The sequence below is a fragment of the Camellia sinensis genome, chromosome 4 (assembly GCF_055761805.1).
Source record: "Camellia sinensis isolate YWXY chromosome 4, ASM5576180v1, whole genome shotgun sequence".
NCBI classification, from domain to species: Eukaryota; Viridiplantae; Streptophyta; class Magnoliopsida; order Ericales; family Theaceae; genus Camellia; species Camellia sinensis.
The window spans coordinates 29,004,510-29,022,464 of NC_138964.1; positions in this window are offsets into that span (position 1 = coordinate 29,004,510).

Below are 17,955 nucleotides of genomic sequence, written 5' to 3' on the forward strand. Positions count from 1 at the left end.
ACGTGTCCGTCATCACCAAAGTTGCTTCAGCTCGGGAACTTGGGCACGAGAGGGAAAGGTCCTGAAATGAGCACCCCCACTCGCCCGATCAAAGATCAGCCTCTACTAAGCATGATATGTTCGTTTTATAAACACATGTGTTCTTATTCCGGTTATTAATCTAACATTACTATGTGATGCACACAACATACAAGTATAGACTAAATCGCAAGAATTGGAACAAAACAACTCATGTTTGTTTTCGAAAATAGTTTGAAAGTACCACTTTCAAGTGGGCTAAAATGCGGATTTGCCACCCTCAAGTGGGCTTAAAACATGATTTTGCCACTTCGCAAAGTGGGCTTAAAACTCACATTTGGTGAATTGTTCCAATTCAAGCAATGAAGCCTCCAAATTGCCTCTGTTAAATCTCAAGACCACACTGATGGCTGATCGGCTATGATTGGGGGCCATCGGCCACTACTGGTGGTCGGTCGGCTGGCTTTGCTGGCCAGTCGGCTAGTACATGTGGCCGGTCGGCCACTAATCTCCTGAACTTCCTCCTTTTGCTGCAACAGAGAGCAAACAGAGGCATGGCTGTATTTGCAAGGAAATGTGTGTACTACCACCCTCCTTATCATTTCTCAAGCTTAAAGGAGTGTGGCATTTGACTCTCAAGCCACTAATCAAGCATTTTCAATGCATGATGGCCAAAGAACCAAGCTTGTACAAGCTTAATGAATGCGCACATAAGACTCAAAGAGCCTCCACCCTATCATGCATGATCAAGGGTGTCGACGACCAAGAAACGTGACACATTTCATCACTATGAGTATGAAACGTCCCACATTTCTTGTGTTTGGATTAAAGTCTGATCCAAACACATGCAATGCAACACAAATGCTTATCTTGTTCATGTTTTACTTTGCTCAATTCTTGTTTACACATTTTATATTACCGATTAGTCCTTTAACCGATTAAGTCCAATGTTAAAGGCCTCTAATGAGAGAGGGGTTAGCCAAATGATGATTTAAGACATGAGAGAGACCATGTCTTTGACTAGGAGGAACCCGCAAAAGAGAGTTAAAGCCATTGAGCACAAGCTCTATCTCAAGCTTAAACACAACCATAAGGTTAACCAACCCTCAAAGCAAATGGAAAAATGAAGAAATGAGGGAGGATGCAGAATTTCAGTGCTGAAATGGCATGCTAAAGACACTAAACCATGCAAGCAACACATACACGACATGTTTAAAGCCAAAAGCATTAAAGCTAGTGAAGAGCATTACACAAGAGGCATGCGATATCAAGCTCAAATGACCAAACCAACTCTGGACAGAGCTTAAACATGCCAAAATAGTAGCCACAACATGCTGAAATTAAGGCATAGAAAGCAAGAAAAACATGCTCACATGTTGGCTCACAAACAAGGCTTAGTGCACAACTCTCAAAAGCAATGAAAGTGTGAAATATGTGAGAGTGTGACAGAGATATATGCACTGAAATCACATGTAAAATGATGTTATATCATGCAAACATCTCATGCAAGATATGTTAGAGGCCTCAAAACACAAAGTTAGTGAAGGCATTTACACTACAACCATGCAAGGCTAAGTTCATAAGACCAAGACCACTCAAAACAGAGCTAAAGCATGACAAAACATGAGCAAAAACATGTTGAGATAAAGCTAACATAAGCTAGAATGATAGGCTAACTCATTAGGCATGCTAAGCTAGTAAGCATGATTACACTGCAAGTGTAAGAAGCAAGCAACAAGTGGCTTAACCAGACAAAAACAGAGCTAAAGAAGGTCAAAAAAGTCACAAAAACAAGCTGAGATCATGCTATGAGATGGTAGAAAAACATGCTCACATGTTGGGCTATAAACACTTGCAAAGAAGACACAAGGAGGTGAGGCCACCCCCTCCTATTTTAGACCTCAAAACCAACTTTTTGCCACTGAAATCCCCCTAGAATTCAGTGGATAAAAGGCCAAAAAGAGGTTGTCTGAAAAGCTTTAAAAGATGGCATAACTCTTAGCAAACAAGCAACAAAAAATGGTAAAAGCAATTACATGCATGTGTTCAAGCAACTAAAACATGGATCATACCCATTTGAGCTCAAACATGCAATATTCAAAGCAATTACACACACATTGTGTTCAAATATGGAAATTCATAACAATTTTCTACATGCATGTGTTCTAAGACTTCAAATTTAACAAAACCAACTCAATTCATGTTCTTTAACATTTTTCAAGTTTGAACTTACAAATTACAAACAAGAGTCAATGAATCCACTCACCTAAGAGCTTCAACACTCAAGCTCTAGCCAAATCTAGAGCTAGATCTTCAAGAGATTCAAGTTTTGAACCAAAATTGCACAACTCTCCTCTTTTTCCTTTTATAGCCGACCCTTCCCTCTCTTATCTTAGAGTTGAAATCAGCCCAAATGAATATAAAAAGGGAATTGAGTGTAGAATGCCCATTTAAAATAAGTCCCACTAGCCAAAAATATAAATATTAAATAATTGGGCACGGCAATAAACCATTAATTAAATCAATTTAATCTAACTCAAATAAATTTTCAATTAAATCTCACCGTAGGCTCTAAAAATTATGCCAATCACAATGGCGCAATCAATTTCAGTTTCGGTGGCCGATAGGGCCTTCAATTAAATTTCCAAAGCAGATAATCAAACAGATATTCCTACGGTGAACAGATAAAAAAATCAAAACCACATATTTTCGCATAATAACACACAAAATCATGCTCATATTAAGGACCAATTAACATATTACGGAACAGGGGTATCACAGTCTTCCCCTATTTAGGAAGTTTGGTCCTTCAAACTTAATTTACCTTCGTCGGGAAATAGATGTGGATAGTGTAGTCGCATTTCCTCCTCTTTTTCCCATGTAGCATCCGTCCCATAATGTTCCTTCCATTCTACTCTCACCATTAGGATAGACTTGCTTCTCAATTGTTTCACTTGCCGATCAACGATTTGTTCTGGCCATTCGGTGTATTCCAAATTCTCATCAATAGCTACCCGGTGATAATCAATCACATGGAACGGGTCTCGGAGGTAACCCCTCAACATCGACACATGGAACACGTTATGGATTTGCTCGAATCCCGGTGGCAAAGCGACTCTATAGGCAACTGGACAAAGCCTTTCCAAAATCTGAAACGGCCCAATGTAACGGGGCGACAACTTGCCCTTTTTCCCAAACCTGACTTGGCCCTTCATCGGAGATACACGGATGAACACATGGTCACCAACCTCATATTCAAGAGGTCTTCTTCGAACATCTGCATAATTCTTTTGTCGGTCCTGAGCTATTTTGAGCCTTTGCCGGACGATCTTGATTTTTTCAGAAGTGTCTTGCACAATTTCAGGCCCAAGTAAAGCTCTATCCCCGACTTCTGTCCAACAAATGGGTGATCTACACCTTCTACCATACAAAACCTCGTATGGTGCCATACCGATGCTAGAGTGGAAGCTGTTATTATAAGCAAATTCTGCAAGTGGCAAATAATCTTCCCAACTCCCCTGAAAATCCAAAGCACACATCCGAAGCATGTCTTCTAGAGTCTGTATTGTTCGTTCTGATTGCCCATCTGTCTGTGGATGGAATGCAGTACTGAACCTTAGTTCTGTCCCCATGGCTTCTTGCAAACTCTTCCACCACCTAGATACAAATTTTGGATCTCTATCCGATACAATAGATACCGGAACTCCGTGTAAATGGACAATCTCATCAACATAAATAGTAACCAAACTATAAGCGTTAAACATAGTTCTAACTGGAAAAAAAATGTGCAGATTTAGTCAGTCTATCAACTATAACCCAAATAGAATCCATACCTCGAGAAGTCCGAGGTGGGCCAACAATGAAATCCATAGTCACGTGTTCCCACTTCCATTCAGGAATAGGGAGAGGTTGAAGTAGACCGCCTAGTTTCTGATGTTCAGCCTTAACTTGCTGACACTGAAGACACTTGGACACATATTCTACAATCTCTTTCTTCATTTTAGGCCACCAATAGGTTTGTTTCAAATCCCGATACATTTTATTGTTACTCGGATGCATAGCAAATACGGATCTGTGGGCTTCATCTAAAACCCTCTTCTTTAGCTCCGGGATATCAGTGACACACATTCGGTTTCAGAATTTCAACACTTCGTTTTCAATACTGAACTCCGCTTTCGGACTTGACTCAAATTCATCAATCACTTTCTTGAGGAATGCATCATCTTTCTGTTTCTGCTTGATTTATTCAATGATTGCCGGCTCGGTTATAATAGCGGCTATCAATCTGCCCTGCTTACACATTTCCACTTCAATTTCAGACTTCTCAAAATCTTGCAGGATCTCTCTCTATCCAGTAAGCAAACATGCCATACTCCCCATTGATTTTCTGCTCAAGGCATCAGCAACTGTATTAGCTTTCCTGGGGTGGTACTGAGTCTCTAAATCATAATCCTTTATCAGTTCCAACCATCTCCTTTGTCGCATATTCAACTCCTTCTGTGTGAAGAAGTATTTCAGACTTTTGTGATCCATGTAGACTTCACACTTTGCCCTGTACAAATAATGCCGCCAGATTTTCAAAGCAAAAACAACTGCGGCCAATTCTAAGTCATGTGTTGGGTAGTTCTTCTCGTGCAGTCTCAATTATCGGGAGGCATAAGCAATAACCTTTCCGTTCTGCATTAACACACAACCCAAACCTTTATAAGACGCATCATTGAAAATTACAAAATTTTCTGTACCTGATGGCAGTGTCAAAATCGGTGCAGTGGCCAATCTTGTTTTCAATTCATGAAAGGCTGATTCTCTTTCATTGTTCCACTCAAAAGGTTGCCCTTTGCGCGTCAGTTGGGTAAGAGGCACAGCTAATTTCGAAAAATCTTTTACAAACCTCCTGTAGTACCCAGCTAAACCCATAAAACTGCGGACTTCTGCTACATTGGTTGGTGTAGGCCAACTCATAATTGCCTCTATTTTCTGTGGGTCCACTGAGATCCCTTCCTTGTTGATCACATGCCCTAAGAAAACAACTTCATCCAACCAAAACTCACATTTCTTTAGTTTAGCAAACAATTTCCTTTCCCTAAGTATTTGCAGGACAGTTCTCAAATGCTGTTCATGTTCAAGTCTATCTTTAGAGTATATCAGAATGTCATCAATAAAAACCATAACAAATTCGTCAAGGTAGGTTTTAAAAATTCGGTTCATTAGGTCCATAAATGCTACCGGAGCATTAGTCACTCCAAATGGCATAACAAGAAACTCAAAATGTTCATACCTCGTTCTGAATGCGGTTTTCTCAACATCTTCTGCCTTAACTTTCAGCTGATGATACCCAGATCTCAAATCAATCTTAGAAAACACCTGTGATCCTTGTAACTGGTCAAATAAATCATCAATATGGGGTAAAGGGTATTTGTTCTTTATCGTTACCTTGTTCAATTCCCGGTAATCGATGCACAGACGTAAAGTCCCATCCTTCTTTTTCACAAACAAAACTGGTGCACCCCAAGGAGAAATGCTAGGTCGGATAAACCCCTTGTCAAGCAGGTCTTGCAACTGTTCTTTCAATTCTTTCATTTCAGCTGTAGCCATTCTATAGGGAGTTTTAGAAATAGGCTAGGTGCCTGATACAGTTTCAATAGTGAATTCTATCTCCCTGTCCACCAATTCTCCTGGTAGTTCATTTGGAAACACATCTGGAAATTCTCTAACAATAGGGATATCATTCAATTCAGCATTTACAGATTGTTCAGACAATACATAGCACAAATAACCCTGGCACCCTTTCCTGATCAATTTACATGCTTTCATTGCAGATATCAAATAAGGTGGAGGCACTATCCCGTTACCCACAAATACAATTTTCTCTTGTTCTGGTGGTCTAAACACAACCCGTTTGGTCACACAGTCAATGGTAGCACAATATTTAGTTAACCAGTCCATGCCCAAAATTATGTCAAAGTGCCTAAAGTTCAAGGGTAACAAGTCCACATATAGAATGGCATTTCCAATTCGCATGTCACAAAAACGATAGACAGTTTCACACAATACAGATTCCCCAGATGGAGTAGACACACATAGTAGATATGGCAATAATTTTAGGGGTCTACTTAGTCTAGATGCAAATACAATGTGACAAATGAGTGTGTCGATCCAGAGTCAATTAACACAAAGGCATCCTGATTACATATAGAAATAGTACCTGAGACAACTGCATTGGCATTCCGCGTATCGCCCGGAACAAGCGCAAAAACTCTCCCCTATTTCACGGTGTCTCCAGCGGGGGTAGGTCTCGTAGCATTTCCTGGTTTTGGGACTGATGCTGCCGAACTAGCAGCAAATTTTCCACTGTTCTGTTTGCAATCTCAGGCCATATGCCCCTGTTTATCACAAATAAAACAAGCTCCTGACACACGATAACAAACCCCACAATGCCTGTTACTACAAATATTACACAACGGGGTTGTATCTCGGGAAGAATTAGAAGTATTCGAGGAGCCCGTATTTTGCTTCTTTGAAAACTTCTTCTTTGTGAAGATGCCCTGCCTTTTACTGCCCTTCTAATCAGTTGTTGGTTTAGTTTGTCTGGCTATATTAGCCTAAGATATTATGGCCCTATCTAGTACCCCGATGTAGGTCTCCAGCTTCAAGACATTCACCCTCTCTAGAATGTCGCTTCGAAGCCCGCCTTCAAAGTGCCTCGCCTTCTTATAAGTTATATCAATCACATGTGGTGCAAACCTGGCCAACTCAGTAAATTTGGCCTCATACTCAGCTACAGTCATACTATCTTGCTTAAGTTCCATGAACTCTGCTACTTTCCTATCCCGGACACACTGCAGGAAGTACTTGTCATAGAAAATTTCCAAAAATTTCCAAAAATTTTGCCCAATCAGCATCTTTGTAACTCTCACGCATTAACATCCACCATCTTCTTGCTTCGTCTTCTAGCATAAAGGTGGATAGAAGCACTTTCTGTGTATCCGTACACGGGAACACTTCAAATAGTTTTTCGATGCCGAGGACCCAAGCTTCAGCTTTCAAAGGATCTAATCCACCATGGAACTGTGGTGGTTTCATTTTCTTGAACTCTTTGGCGAGGGCTATGATTCGGTCAACATTCTGATTATCTGGCGCAGGAGGTGCCAAAGGTGGAGGCGGAGGATGTGGCTACTGCCACTGTTGTTGCCATTCCTGCTGTTGTCTCAAAGTCTCTGCCATTTCCTATATCAGTCTTTCCATTTTGTCCAGTCGGGCAGTAGAAGACTCCTCTATCTCATCACCTCTTGTTCTCACCATCTGATTAAACTTGCATTATATTTTATACAGAAGATATACAGGTATGCATATACTAAAGAGCATACATAACCAGATAATTTGAAATGCAAGCAGTTCACAAACATATAACACTTAGTTGTTCACATTAAACAGTTAAGCGTATTCTTGATGCGTTCAGGTTCATACTTATCACATGAATGCATCCTAGATCTTTTCTAGACGCTTATTGCTCTTTTGGACAAGTGTGTGAGTTATTAACTCGTGCTCTGATACCACTCTGTCACGACCCGAACCCGCCCTTATGGGTTAAGGCCATAACCAGCCAGTAATCGTGTGATTACCTACGGCCTCAAACCAAATAAGTCAAAACTCATCAGAGTAAAAGGGGCCAAACGGAAGCAATTTAAAACTTTGTCCATAGAGCTGTGCTTATATGCACACCATAACATTTCAAACATTTACATGTTAATAACTCACATCAGAATATGTACTAATACAAAACACTGTAGATACAGGATCATCCAGATTTAAGTTAGTCAAACCCAAGACTTATATACAACAATGGTCTGATGATTTCGCCAACAAAACAAAACTATAAATAGAGGACAAAAAGGCGAAGACAGTCTCATGCGTGAGACTTTTGGGTTGACTCTTCAAAACTCTGGCTATTTCTCATGATTCACTGGGGCTGGTTTTGGATGTCCCTTGGCACACCTACATGTACATGAATGAGCGTGAGCGAATGCCCAGTGAATAATATCAATAAAAAGATACATAAGCAATTATTGAAACAGTTACAGTAAATGGCCTTTGGCCCAATCATTTATATCTATCGCCTTTGGCCCAATCATTTATGTCAATCATTCGTATCAATCGGCCTTCGGCCCAATCATTCATGTCAATCGGCCTTCGGCCCAATCATTTGTAACAATTGGCCTTCGGCCCAATCATTCATGTCAATCGACCTTCGGCCCAATCATTCGTATCAATTGGCCTTCGGCCCAATCATTTGTATCAATCGGCCTTCGGCCCAATCATTTGTATCAATCGTTGTCCACCATTCAGATTAATGAACTTACAAAACTTACACATAAGTAAACAATCGGACAACAGTATATTTCAAATATCTTGTTAAGATATTACTTATAGTGATCAGTTTGTGGATTTTCCTTGGAGCTTGACCCTATACATTCCATAAACACAAAAGGGTCACCAACAATTCAATCTGTTCTTAAATTCACATTTTCCCCTTTAGGCTTTATTCTTATCTCTATAACTCAATTACAATGCTCAATGCATGCCTAAGAGTACTTAGAAGTGAAGGAGAACAGAAAACGAAACACAGAATGCATTTTCAAAATTTCAGAACACAGGGTCCCCGCTCGAGCGTGGACTTCCCCGCTCGAGCAGACCCCTAAGGCCTGCAAAAGTACTAGTTGCCTCAAAAATACGCTCGAGCGTGAATTAGTGCGCTCGAGCGGAAGGCCTGTCTACAAAAGCTCCCCGCTCGAGCGTGAAATATCCCGCTCGAGCGGACACCAAGTCTGCAAAAAGTACTGGGAGCACGTATTCCTCGCTCGAGCGGCACTTCCCCCGCTCGAGCGGACGTAAAAAATTCTGGGTTTTCCAGAACACTCTCTTGAGTTCAAACTCGACTCTCAACCAACATTTCATGCATTTTATAGCTCCAATTCCACACATACTTGTTCTAACATGGTATAAACACCAAAACACATCAACATGGAGCTCAATTTCAAAGATTTAACACATGCATGGCTCAAATTGACACCAAACTCAATTCTAACATACACATTCATGCATTCAAAGCTCTTATCTTCATAGATTGTACATGCATGTGATGTCTAGCTCCCATTATTAACATAGAAGATACCAATGGTGATTATACATGAGCTTCAACTACAAACTTACATGGATCATACCCATTTGAGCTCAAACATGCAATATTCAAAGCAATTACACACACATTGTGTTCAAATATGAAAATTCATAACAATTTCCTACATGCATGTGTTCTAAGACTTCAAATTTAACAAAACCAACTCAATTTATGTTCTTTAACATTTTTCAAGTTTGAACTTACAAATTACAAAGAAGAGTCTATGAATCCACTCACCTAAGAGCTTCAACACTCAAGCTCTAGCCAAATCTAGAGCTAGATCTTCAAGAGATTCAAGTCTTGAACCAAAATTGCACAACTCTTCCCTTTTTCCTTCTATAGCCGACCCTTCCCTCTCTTATCTTAGAGTTGAAATCAGCCCAAATGAATATAAAAAGCGAACTGAGTGTAGAATGCCCATTTAAAATAAGTCCCACTAGCCAAAAATATAAATATCAAATAATTGGGCACGGCACTAAACCATTAATTAAATCAATTTAATCTGACTCAAATAAATTTTCAATTAAATCTCACCGTAGGCTTTAAAAATTATGCCAATCACAATGGCGTAATCAATTTCGGTTTCGGTGGCCGATAGGGCCTTCAATTAAGTTTCCAAAGTAGATAATCAAACAGATATTTCTACGGTGAACAGATAGAAATTCAAAATCACATATTTTCGCATAATAGCACACAAAATCATGCTCATATTAAGGATCAATTAACATATTACGGAACAGGGGTATCACAGAATGCTTCTAACCAACAGGGTTCAAAGGATAGTAATGATCTTACCCGGAATTCCTCTGAATGAACCATATATACAAGATCGTCTAGTTGCACCAGCTTTGAATGAACCGTTCATACAATATCGTACTTGCATAAAAAAAAGACTTAACAGATACAGCAGGATAGGAATGCATGTTCCATACAAGATTGACAGCATGCACCATGCTCATATAAGAAGTGCATATACAATGTAAGTATAAGGAGTGCAAAGAGAATGCGACACAACACAGCATACATATTCTGTGCATAGTAATCAATGCATATTCGATGCAATAACAACAACATGTTCGATGAAGAAATGCGTGTCTTGACAAGACCGATTCGGTTATAACCTCCGATTTACCTCTCAGAGGAGTTCAATCAATTTAAAAGGATACATCCTCGTACGTGTTGAGTACCACATACTGAAAACATAGTCCAGAGCTTCCGCAGAGGCCATTTGAGCTTCAAAATGTACCTCCGTTGCACTTTCTTGAAGGACCAAGGCACAAAACAACAAAACAATACCCAAGTAGAGCACCAAAGGCCTGCCAGCCACTCTGGAAGCCATCAGCCCCAAAATAAGGTCATCGGCCAAAAATTTGGCCGGTCGGCCAACAATGATGGCCGGTCGGCCATCGATGACAAATTCGGGGCAATTTTGACATTTTACCATGGGTCTTTAAATATAGGGTTCCAAATCCTATTTTCTCACTTCCTCTTTGCCGAAAAACATTCCCCTTGTGCTTTAGACCACTTTTCCTCCCTGATCTGAGCTTCAAACGTGTTTTCAGTCATCCCACAAACAACCAATTCATAAACCCTCGTAGTTTTCAACATTTGGAACCGATTGAAAAGTGTCTTCGGTGCCTCTTTCTTGATTTCCATCACTTGGGGTTTGTTTCCCCCAAGTTACCCTTGATTTTCGTGCCCTCTTCCGAGCCTTGACCTTTTCTTTCATTTTTCACCCCTTGGAGTTGACTTTTTGTTGACTTTTGGCATTCTCGCCCATTTTCCACACTTGCGGTCGTTCTTTCGTCCTTTCTTGAGATGGCGGACGGCATTCCACACGACGGAGCTCCTCCAGGGTTGGAGATGGATCCCAAGTTCGAGCCTTTGCCATTGAGCATTCGACCGTTTGACCCGGCGACGTACCATCCCAAGGTACACGTATTACCTCCTGATAACATTCGCCAGTTCAGGTGGTTCGCACTAGGTGCACCAGAGGATCTCCTGCTACGCGAGCCAGAGTCACACCTATCCCATGGCATCTCTGAGGTATACATCTCCTCTTTATTCTCCGCAATGTAGATCATATTTCTTGTGTATCTACACTTTTGAACTGTATTTCATCTGCTCATTCCAAACACATTCACGCACTGTATCTATGCTCACTCTGAACACATTCACACACTGCATCTTTGCTCATTCTGAACACATTCACGCACTGTATCTCTGCTCACTCTGAACACATTCACACACTGTATTTCTTACACTGCCTTGCATCTATTTATCCTGCTTACAGGGAGATTCACATGCTTTCCAAGGATACGGGACCACTTCTGCGAAGAAGTGGTACATGGAGCTGCCCAACGCAGTACGCCACATCATTGATGAGGCCGGCTTCAGCGCATTTTGCATGGGGCTCCACGTCTCAGTGCGAGCCAGCCTTTACTAGGCGCTTTAGTAGAGAGGTGGTGGGATGCCACTGATTCCCTTCATTTCTCTACAGTAGGGAAGATGACGATGACTCCCTTTGATTTCCCCATGCTCACCGGCATAAGGGTAGGGGGTCATCCGATTCCTTATGACATCAACATGGCCGAGTGGGAGGCCACTCAAATCTACTTGCTGGGGATTCGCCCACCCATCTCTCGATCAGGGATGGTGCGATATACCTAGTTTGCTGACCATTTCAAGGGGACGACGCCGACGACCCGCAAGGAGACCGAGTACTATGCCCGGGGATTTCTCATGTTCTTGTTCAGTATTACTCTATTCGCCGACCGGACGAACACCGTCAGACTCTACCTCTTGAGCGCATTAGTGGACCTGTCTCACGTCCGACTCTAAGACTGGGGCGGCGCAGGCTTGGCCACACTATATGGATACATGAGCTCCTCTTCTCGCCGGAGTGGGCATCTGCTAGGAGGCTATTGGAGAGCCTGGGAGGTACATCTTACCCTTTTGCTTTACATTCCTGCTTTACATTATCTGTACATCGCACACACTATACGATGCACTGTACACCATCTGTTCTCTACTTCACATTATCTGTACACTGCACACACTGCCTACTGCACTGCACACCATCTAATTTCTGCTTCATCTGTACACTACTTTACATCCGATAGATATACTCACTATTACCCTTCCACTTTCTGCAGCTATGGGTATATGCCTACTTCCCGAGGCTTGTCCCAGAGCCAGAGGTAGAGATACCTTCCATAGTACCATATTTACACAGATACGACGGGAGATGCCAGACAGTCATTCTCATTCTTCCACCGATTCTTCGATACTGCGGCCGCAGCAGAGGTATTTCAAACCTTACAGTTATTTCAGCTGTACTTCACATTACATCTTTAATGGCAGCTAACAATCTGTATATTCACTAACTGCATATCACCTGGCAGCCGTGGGCAGTGATGCCTGACGGGGTCAGAGACCAGTTCGCAGGCGCTTGGAAGGCTTCCCAATTCCGGATCTTGCTCGATGGCCCAGTTTGTCGGGCATGGTTCTTAGGAGAGCAATTTCTGCGACAGAGCCGTGGCTTACCTGAGCCGATAGTTTCGATGCCGCATCCCACGTACATGAGGGTTACCGAGAGGTACACGATGCAGGAGATGATTGACTTCACCAGAGGTTGGGATGCCGACTTCTTCAAGCTTGATGGCGACTACACTGTTTTCATCCAGACATATCTCATGCCACCTCTGACTGGCGCTCGCGAGGGTGAGAGAGACAGAGCTGCAACTGCAACAGAGAGAGCGGGAGGATCCAGGGCGACTCAGGCCCATGGCAGGAGAGGCTCCCAGATGAGGAGGAGAGCAGGGTGGCCAGAGCTGCTTACTACCATGACCTGCTGGGGACGTTCTAGAGAGACTTATCAGATTCCCATAGAGCCTGCGCCAGCTGGTCACGAGCTTGTCGGAGTTCGAGGCCCTACCCCGGTATGTACCATACTTTACATTTTGCTCATTCAATTCATTTCAGTTATGCTTTCTAGACCATTAATCATCTCAACACATTTGCAGGCGTCCATGGAGTACACCAGGCGGGCTCTCGAGCTATCGGCTTCTCTGATGGAGATGGTCCAGACGTGCATGACCCTACTCAGCCTCTATAGGATTCCAGTAAGTATGCTCAGCTTGCACTTTATGCCATCAAATTTTCTGCTCATTCATTAATCACTTCAACTGTTCCACATTACACCAGTTTGATATATTGCACTAAAACACTACATTGATACACTGCTTATTGCTTCCACACACTGCTTTGAACACTGCACTCAGCTTTGCATCCAATATATACCACAACTGATGTATTTAACAAACTGTTCTTTTCAGGTCCCTTTTCAAATGCCAGCCCCATTGGGTGCCCCAGCAGAAGCTACGGTAGGGCCTTCAGTGCCTCCTCCAACAGCAGGGAAAGAGAGATGAGGGACTTCGGCACACAGCTGAGGCAAGGCTAGGCGTACTCATACTGACAGCAGTTCACCAGAGCCTATCCCGGATGATGACGAGACTAACGAGGATGAGGAGCCAGCGAGCCCACAGTCAGAGTCATCTCATGGTGGAGGTAACGGCACCGGCTCAGGTTCTGAGGGCAGTGGTGATACTGAGGGGGGCTTCGGCTCAGATTCAGATAGTAGGGCTGATGGCGATAGCTCTGAGGCCATGCCTAGGAAGAGGACGAAGAAAGCCTCTCGATCTTGAGATGGATGGCACTAATGTAGATGCTTTTTGCTTTAGTTTTCTTTTTACTAGTAGTTAGCGCATTGCATAGCCTTAGGCAGCTTTATTTTCGTTAAAACTTGTACTATTTTGTAAAAAAGGAAACCATGATTGGAATGAAACAACTTTTTGTTTAAAAGTGTTGCATTTTGTATTCTAAGCATTCATCGCATCTCATCATGAAAATGAGATTTGATCTTTGTTGAAAATTGCGCTTTCAAATTGCATTGTCTTAATTAGATGGTGAACCGACCAACAGGTGAAAGAACAAAACAACTCGATAAACAAACCAAGAACTTAACAAGCTAATCAAATGTAAATACAACTCGATAAGCAAGACAAGAACTTAATAAACAACATAAATACAACTTGATAAGCAAATTGCAACAACTCGATAAACAAATCGACAGAAGAAAGACACCAAGAATGGAACCAAACATAGGTCCTTGGCATTTTCAACACATGGAAGGGCCAGAGGACAAAATAGAAGGCCACCGGCCATAAATAGATGCTGCCGGCCATCAAAAATGGTTGTCGGCTACTAGTACTGGCCGGTCGGCTACAAAAGTGGCCGGTCGGCTACAAAAGTGGCCGGTCGGCCACCAACACTGGCCGGTCAACCACTAGTGTAAGAAACCTCTAGATTGTTGCCACCTGTCTTCCACTCAACACCTTATCTTCTACAAAAACTCTAGCTTTAGGGTTTCTTCAATTCAGCTCTATTTTTGCCCCAAATGGAGCCATTCTTCGTTGAAAAACTCTCCAATTGGCTCGTGACTTTAGATGGCTCATAAAAGCTGAACTTTCGAGGTTTCGAGATAAATGCACTATTCCCGCTGAGTCGTACTCCACTGTGTTTTCCGTTCCTCCATACCGCGGCTAGATGTTGGAATCTGATTACACATGTTTTCATCTTCGGGGGACAAGAGATATGCCCCACAATCGAAGAGTTCCAAGCTTTGATGGATTCCCAACGTGACGAGGAAATCTTGTCCCAGTTACATTTTGGCCACATCCAAGCTTTAGGACAGATGTGTGGGCTCACTTTACACGATGCTCGATCTTTGGCTCACAACAGGGAATTGGATATTCCCAGCTTGATTCATCAGTTTTCTAATGCTGGCGACCGCGACGACTGTCTTTGGTAAGGCTTTTGGCAGCATGCCCTCTGTTTGTGTATGTTGGCCCATTTTCTTCTTGCTCCTGGCTTCGGAGGATCTAGCATTCGCTTGATCGAAGTTACCAAAGGCTTGAAAGAGGGAAAAAGCTGCATTGGCTTAACATTAGCCGAGACTTTGATGGGCTTGGATGCTTTCCACCGTCGGGAGACAAGCAAGTTTGCAGGAAGTCCACTACTCTTACAGGTAATGTTTCCCACCCTTCTCATATGTGTTTCTCACATCACTCGGCACTCAGGCTCTGTTTTTCTCTCAAAACCCTTTCTCACTTTTTCTCTGTACATACACCTCTCTATTCTTTAATCTTTCTTACTTTTCATCCCTCCCCAGATATGGCTCATGGACAGGTTGAAAATAGTGGATTCTTGCCCTGCATATTTAGCGCGCGGCTATTTCTTTTGCCAATGGCTAATTGATTTTCTGAACGAGGGATGGTGGTGCCACTGGATGTGCAACAGATCTACTGTTGACATTGCTTGGCGTTGTCCCTGGTTTGATCTGCTTGAGATGAGCTACAGCATGTCTTGCCAGTCTGGCGTTCAGCTGATTGGCCTGACGCACTGTGTCTTCTATTTTCCATTTCAGTTTAGGCGTCAGTTCGGACACGACCAGACTTGCCCAGAAGAAGGAGTAGAATACCCAGTTTCATTTCCAATTCGAGGCTCACAGCTAGCTCGATATCCCACTGCATGGAGGACAAGAGAACTTCTGGTTCCCGTTCCCAATTTCAATTGCACCTTATCTGGCGAATGCATAGCTTGGCTTGAAGATGAGGCATAAACCGGGCCTACTTTAGCATCTGAAACTTTCACAAGCTCTGGGAGGGGGGCAGGAACACCTGACCTAACTATGCCCCAAGTTTATTGCTTTAATCTTTACTTTCAAGTTTTCCTTTCTGAATGTAATAAAAGCAACTTCAATTTGTATCAAGAGTTGGAGAACTCTATATTGAAATCAATGAAATTAAAGGTTGTGGGTACTGAAAATTTTTCATTTGGTCCAAAAATGGTCTAAGTTGTAAAAAGATTAATTTGAACAAAATCAACTTTTATTAAAACTTTTCAAAACCATTTTCGATATGGATCACAACTGGAAACATTTGGAATCTATCCTTGAGATGTACAACCCCGAATCCAGTAATGGAAAGTTGCCCCTTGTCTGAATGGCACTGCACTGTATTGGAGATCACAACCGAACTCTTGGATGTAGAAAAGACAGAGATGGCCAGAACAATCACATTGACACAGTTGATTTGGAAGTGTTTATGGCTGGACTTCAGAATGAAGTTGCCTACGTATCCCAAAGACGGGAATCAAGCCTTACGTAGTTCAGTTCAGGTTCATTCGAGTATTAACACTCTCTTTTTGCGCTATAACTTTTGCCAAGGCCGCCTTTTCTGGGTTTTCAACCTTGCAAGCTCAGTTTTTCTTTTTTTCTTTTTTCAATTTTTTGTGCTCTAACTTTTGCCTAGGTCGCCCTTTCAGGTTTTCGGCCTAGCTAGCCACTCAGGGGTAATATTTCTTCAACTTGTCCATGTGATTGGTTGGGAGAATTCTAGGCCATCCAGGTCCATAAGAACGACAGCTCCACCCGACCAAATAGACTTGATGATGTAAGGACCAGTCCAATTGCGTCTGAACTTGCCCCTAGGGTCGTGGATGGGAGCTCGGTTCTCTTTGAGCACCAAATCCCCTTCCTTCAGATTCTTGGACTTAACTTTCTTGTTGAAAGCCCTGGCAATCCTTCGTTGATAACCTTGGACGTGATATAGTGCTTTCAGCCTTCTCTCATCAAACAGCATGAGTTCTTCGAATTTGCTCTGTTGCCAATCTGCTTCTGCTATCTGGCACTCCGCCATAACCCGCAGTGACGGTACCTCAACTTCAATCGGCAGAATAGCTTCTATCCCATAAACAAAGGAGTACGGAGTTGCCCCAGTAGAAGTTCGAATTGATGTTCCCTAGTCCCAAAGAGCAAATGACAACTTATCTGGCCAATCCCTGTAGGTTTCCACCATCTTCTGCAGAATGTGCTTGATGTTCTTGTTGGTGGCTTCAACAGCTCTATTGGTTTGTGGCCGATATGTGGATGACTTATGAAAAGTCACGTTGTATTTCTCCAACAAGTCAATCACTTCCTTCTTAAAGTGGGAACCATTATCCAAGATGATCTCATTCGGGACCCCATAACGACAGATGATGTTATTCCTGATGAACTTGGATACATGTGATGCTTTCAACACCGCATAGGATTGGGCTTTGACCCACTTTGTGAAGTAGTCGATTGCCACCAAGATATACTCATGCCCGTTCGACCCCTTCGGAGTAACTGCCCCAATCACATCAATTCCCCAAACTGAAAATGGCCACGGACAAGTCATGTTGTACAGCATTGACGGTAGGATATTCATGCGGTTTGCATGGATCTGACACTTGTGGCATCGCTGGACAAAACCGATACAATCCTCCTCCATGGTTGACCAGTAGTAACCCTGTCTAAGAATCCTCCGAGCTAGCATTACTCCGCTCATGTGCGATCCGCACTCCCCTCCATGGATGGCCTCCATTAGGCGCTTTGACTCTTTTTCATCAACACACAGCTTGTGCATTCCCAGATGGCTTCGTTTGTACAACTTACCCCCGCAGATGATAAACTGAGCAGCCATTCGCCGTATTACCCTTTCGTCTTTGGCATTTGCCCCTTGTAGATAAACCTTCTTTTCCAAGAAGTTCTAGACATCGTAATACCAGGGTTTTTGATCTTGTACTGCATCTATGGTGGCAATAAACTCGTAGGCCGGCACATATCTTTGTTCAATGATGATCGGACGCATCTGGACTCTCAAAGGGATGTCTAT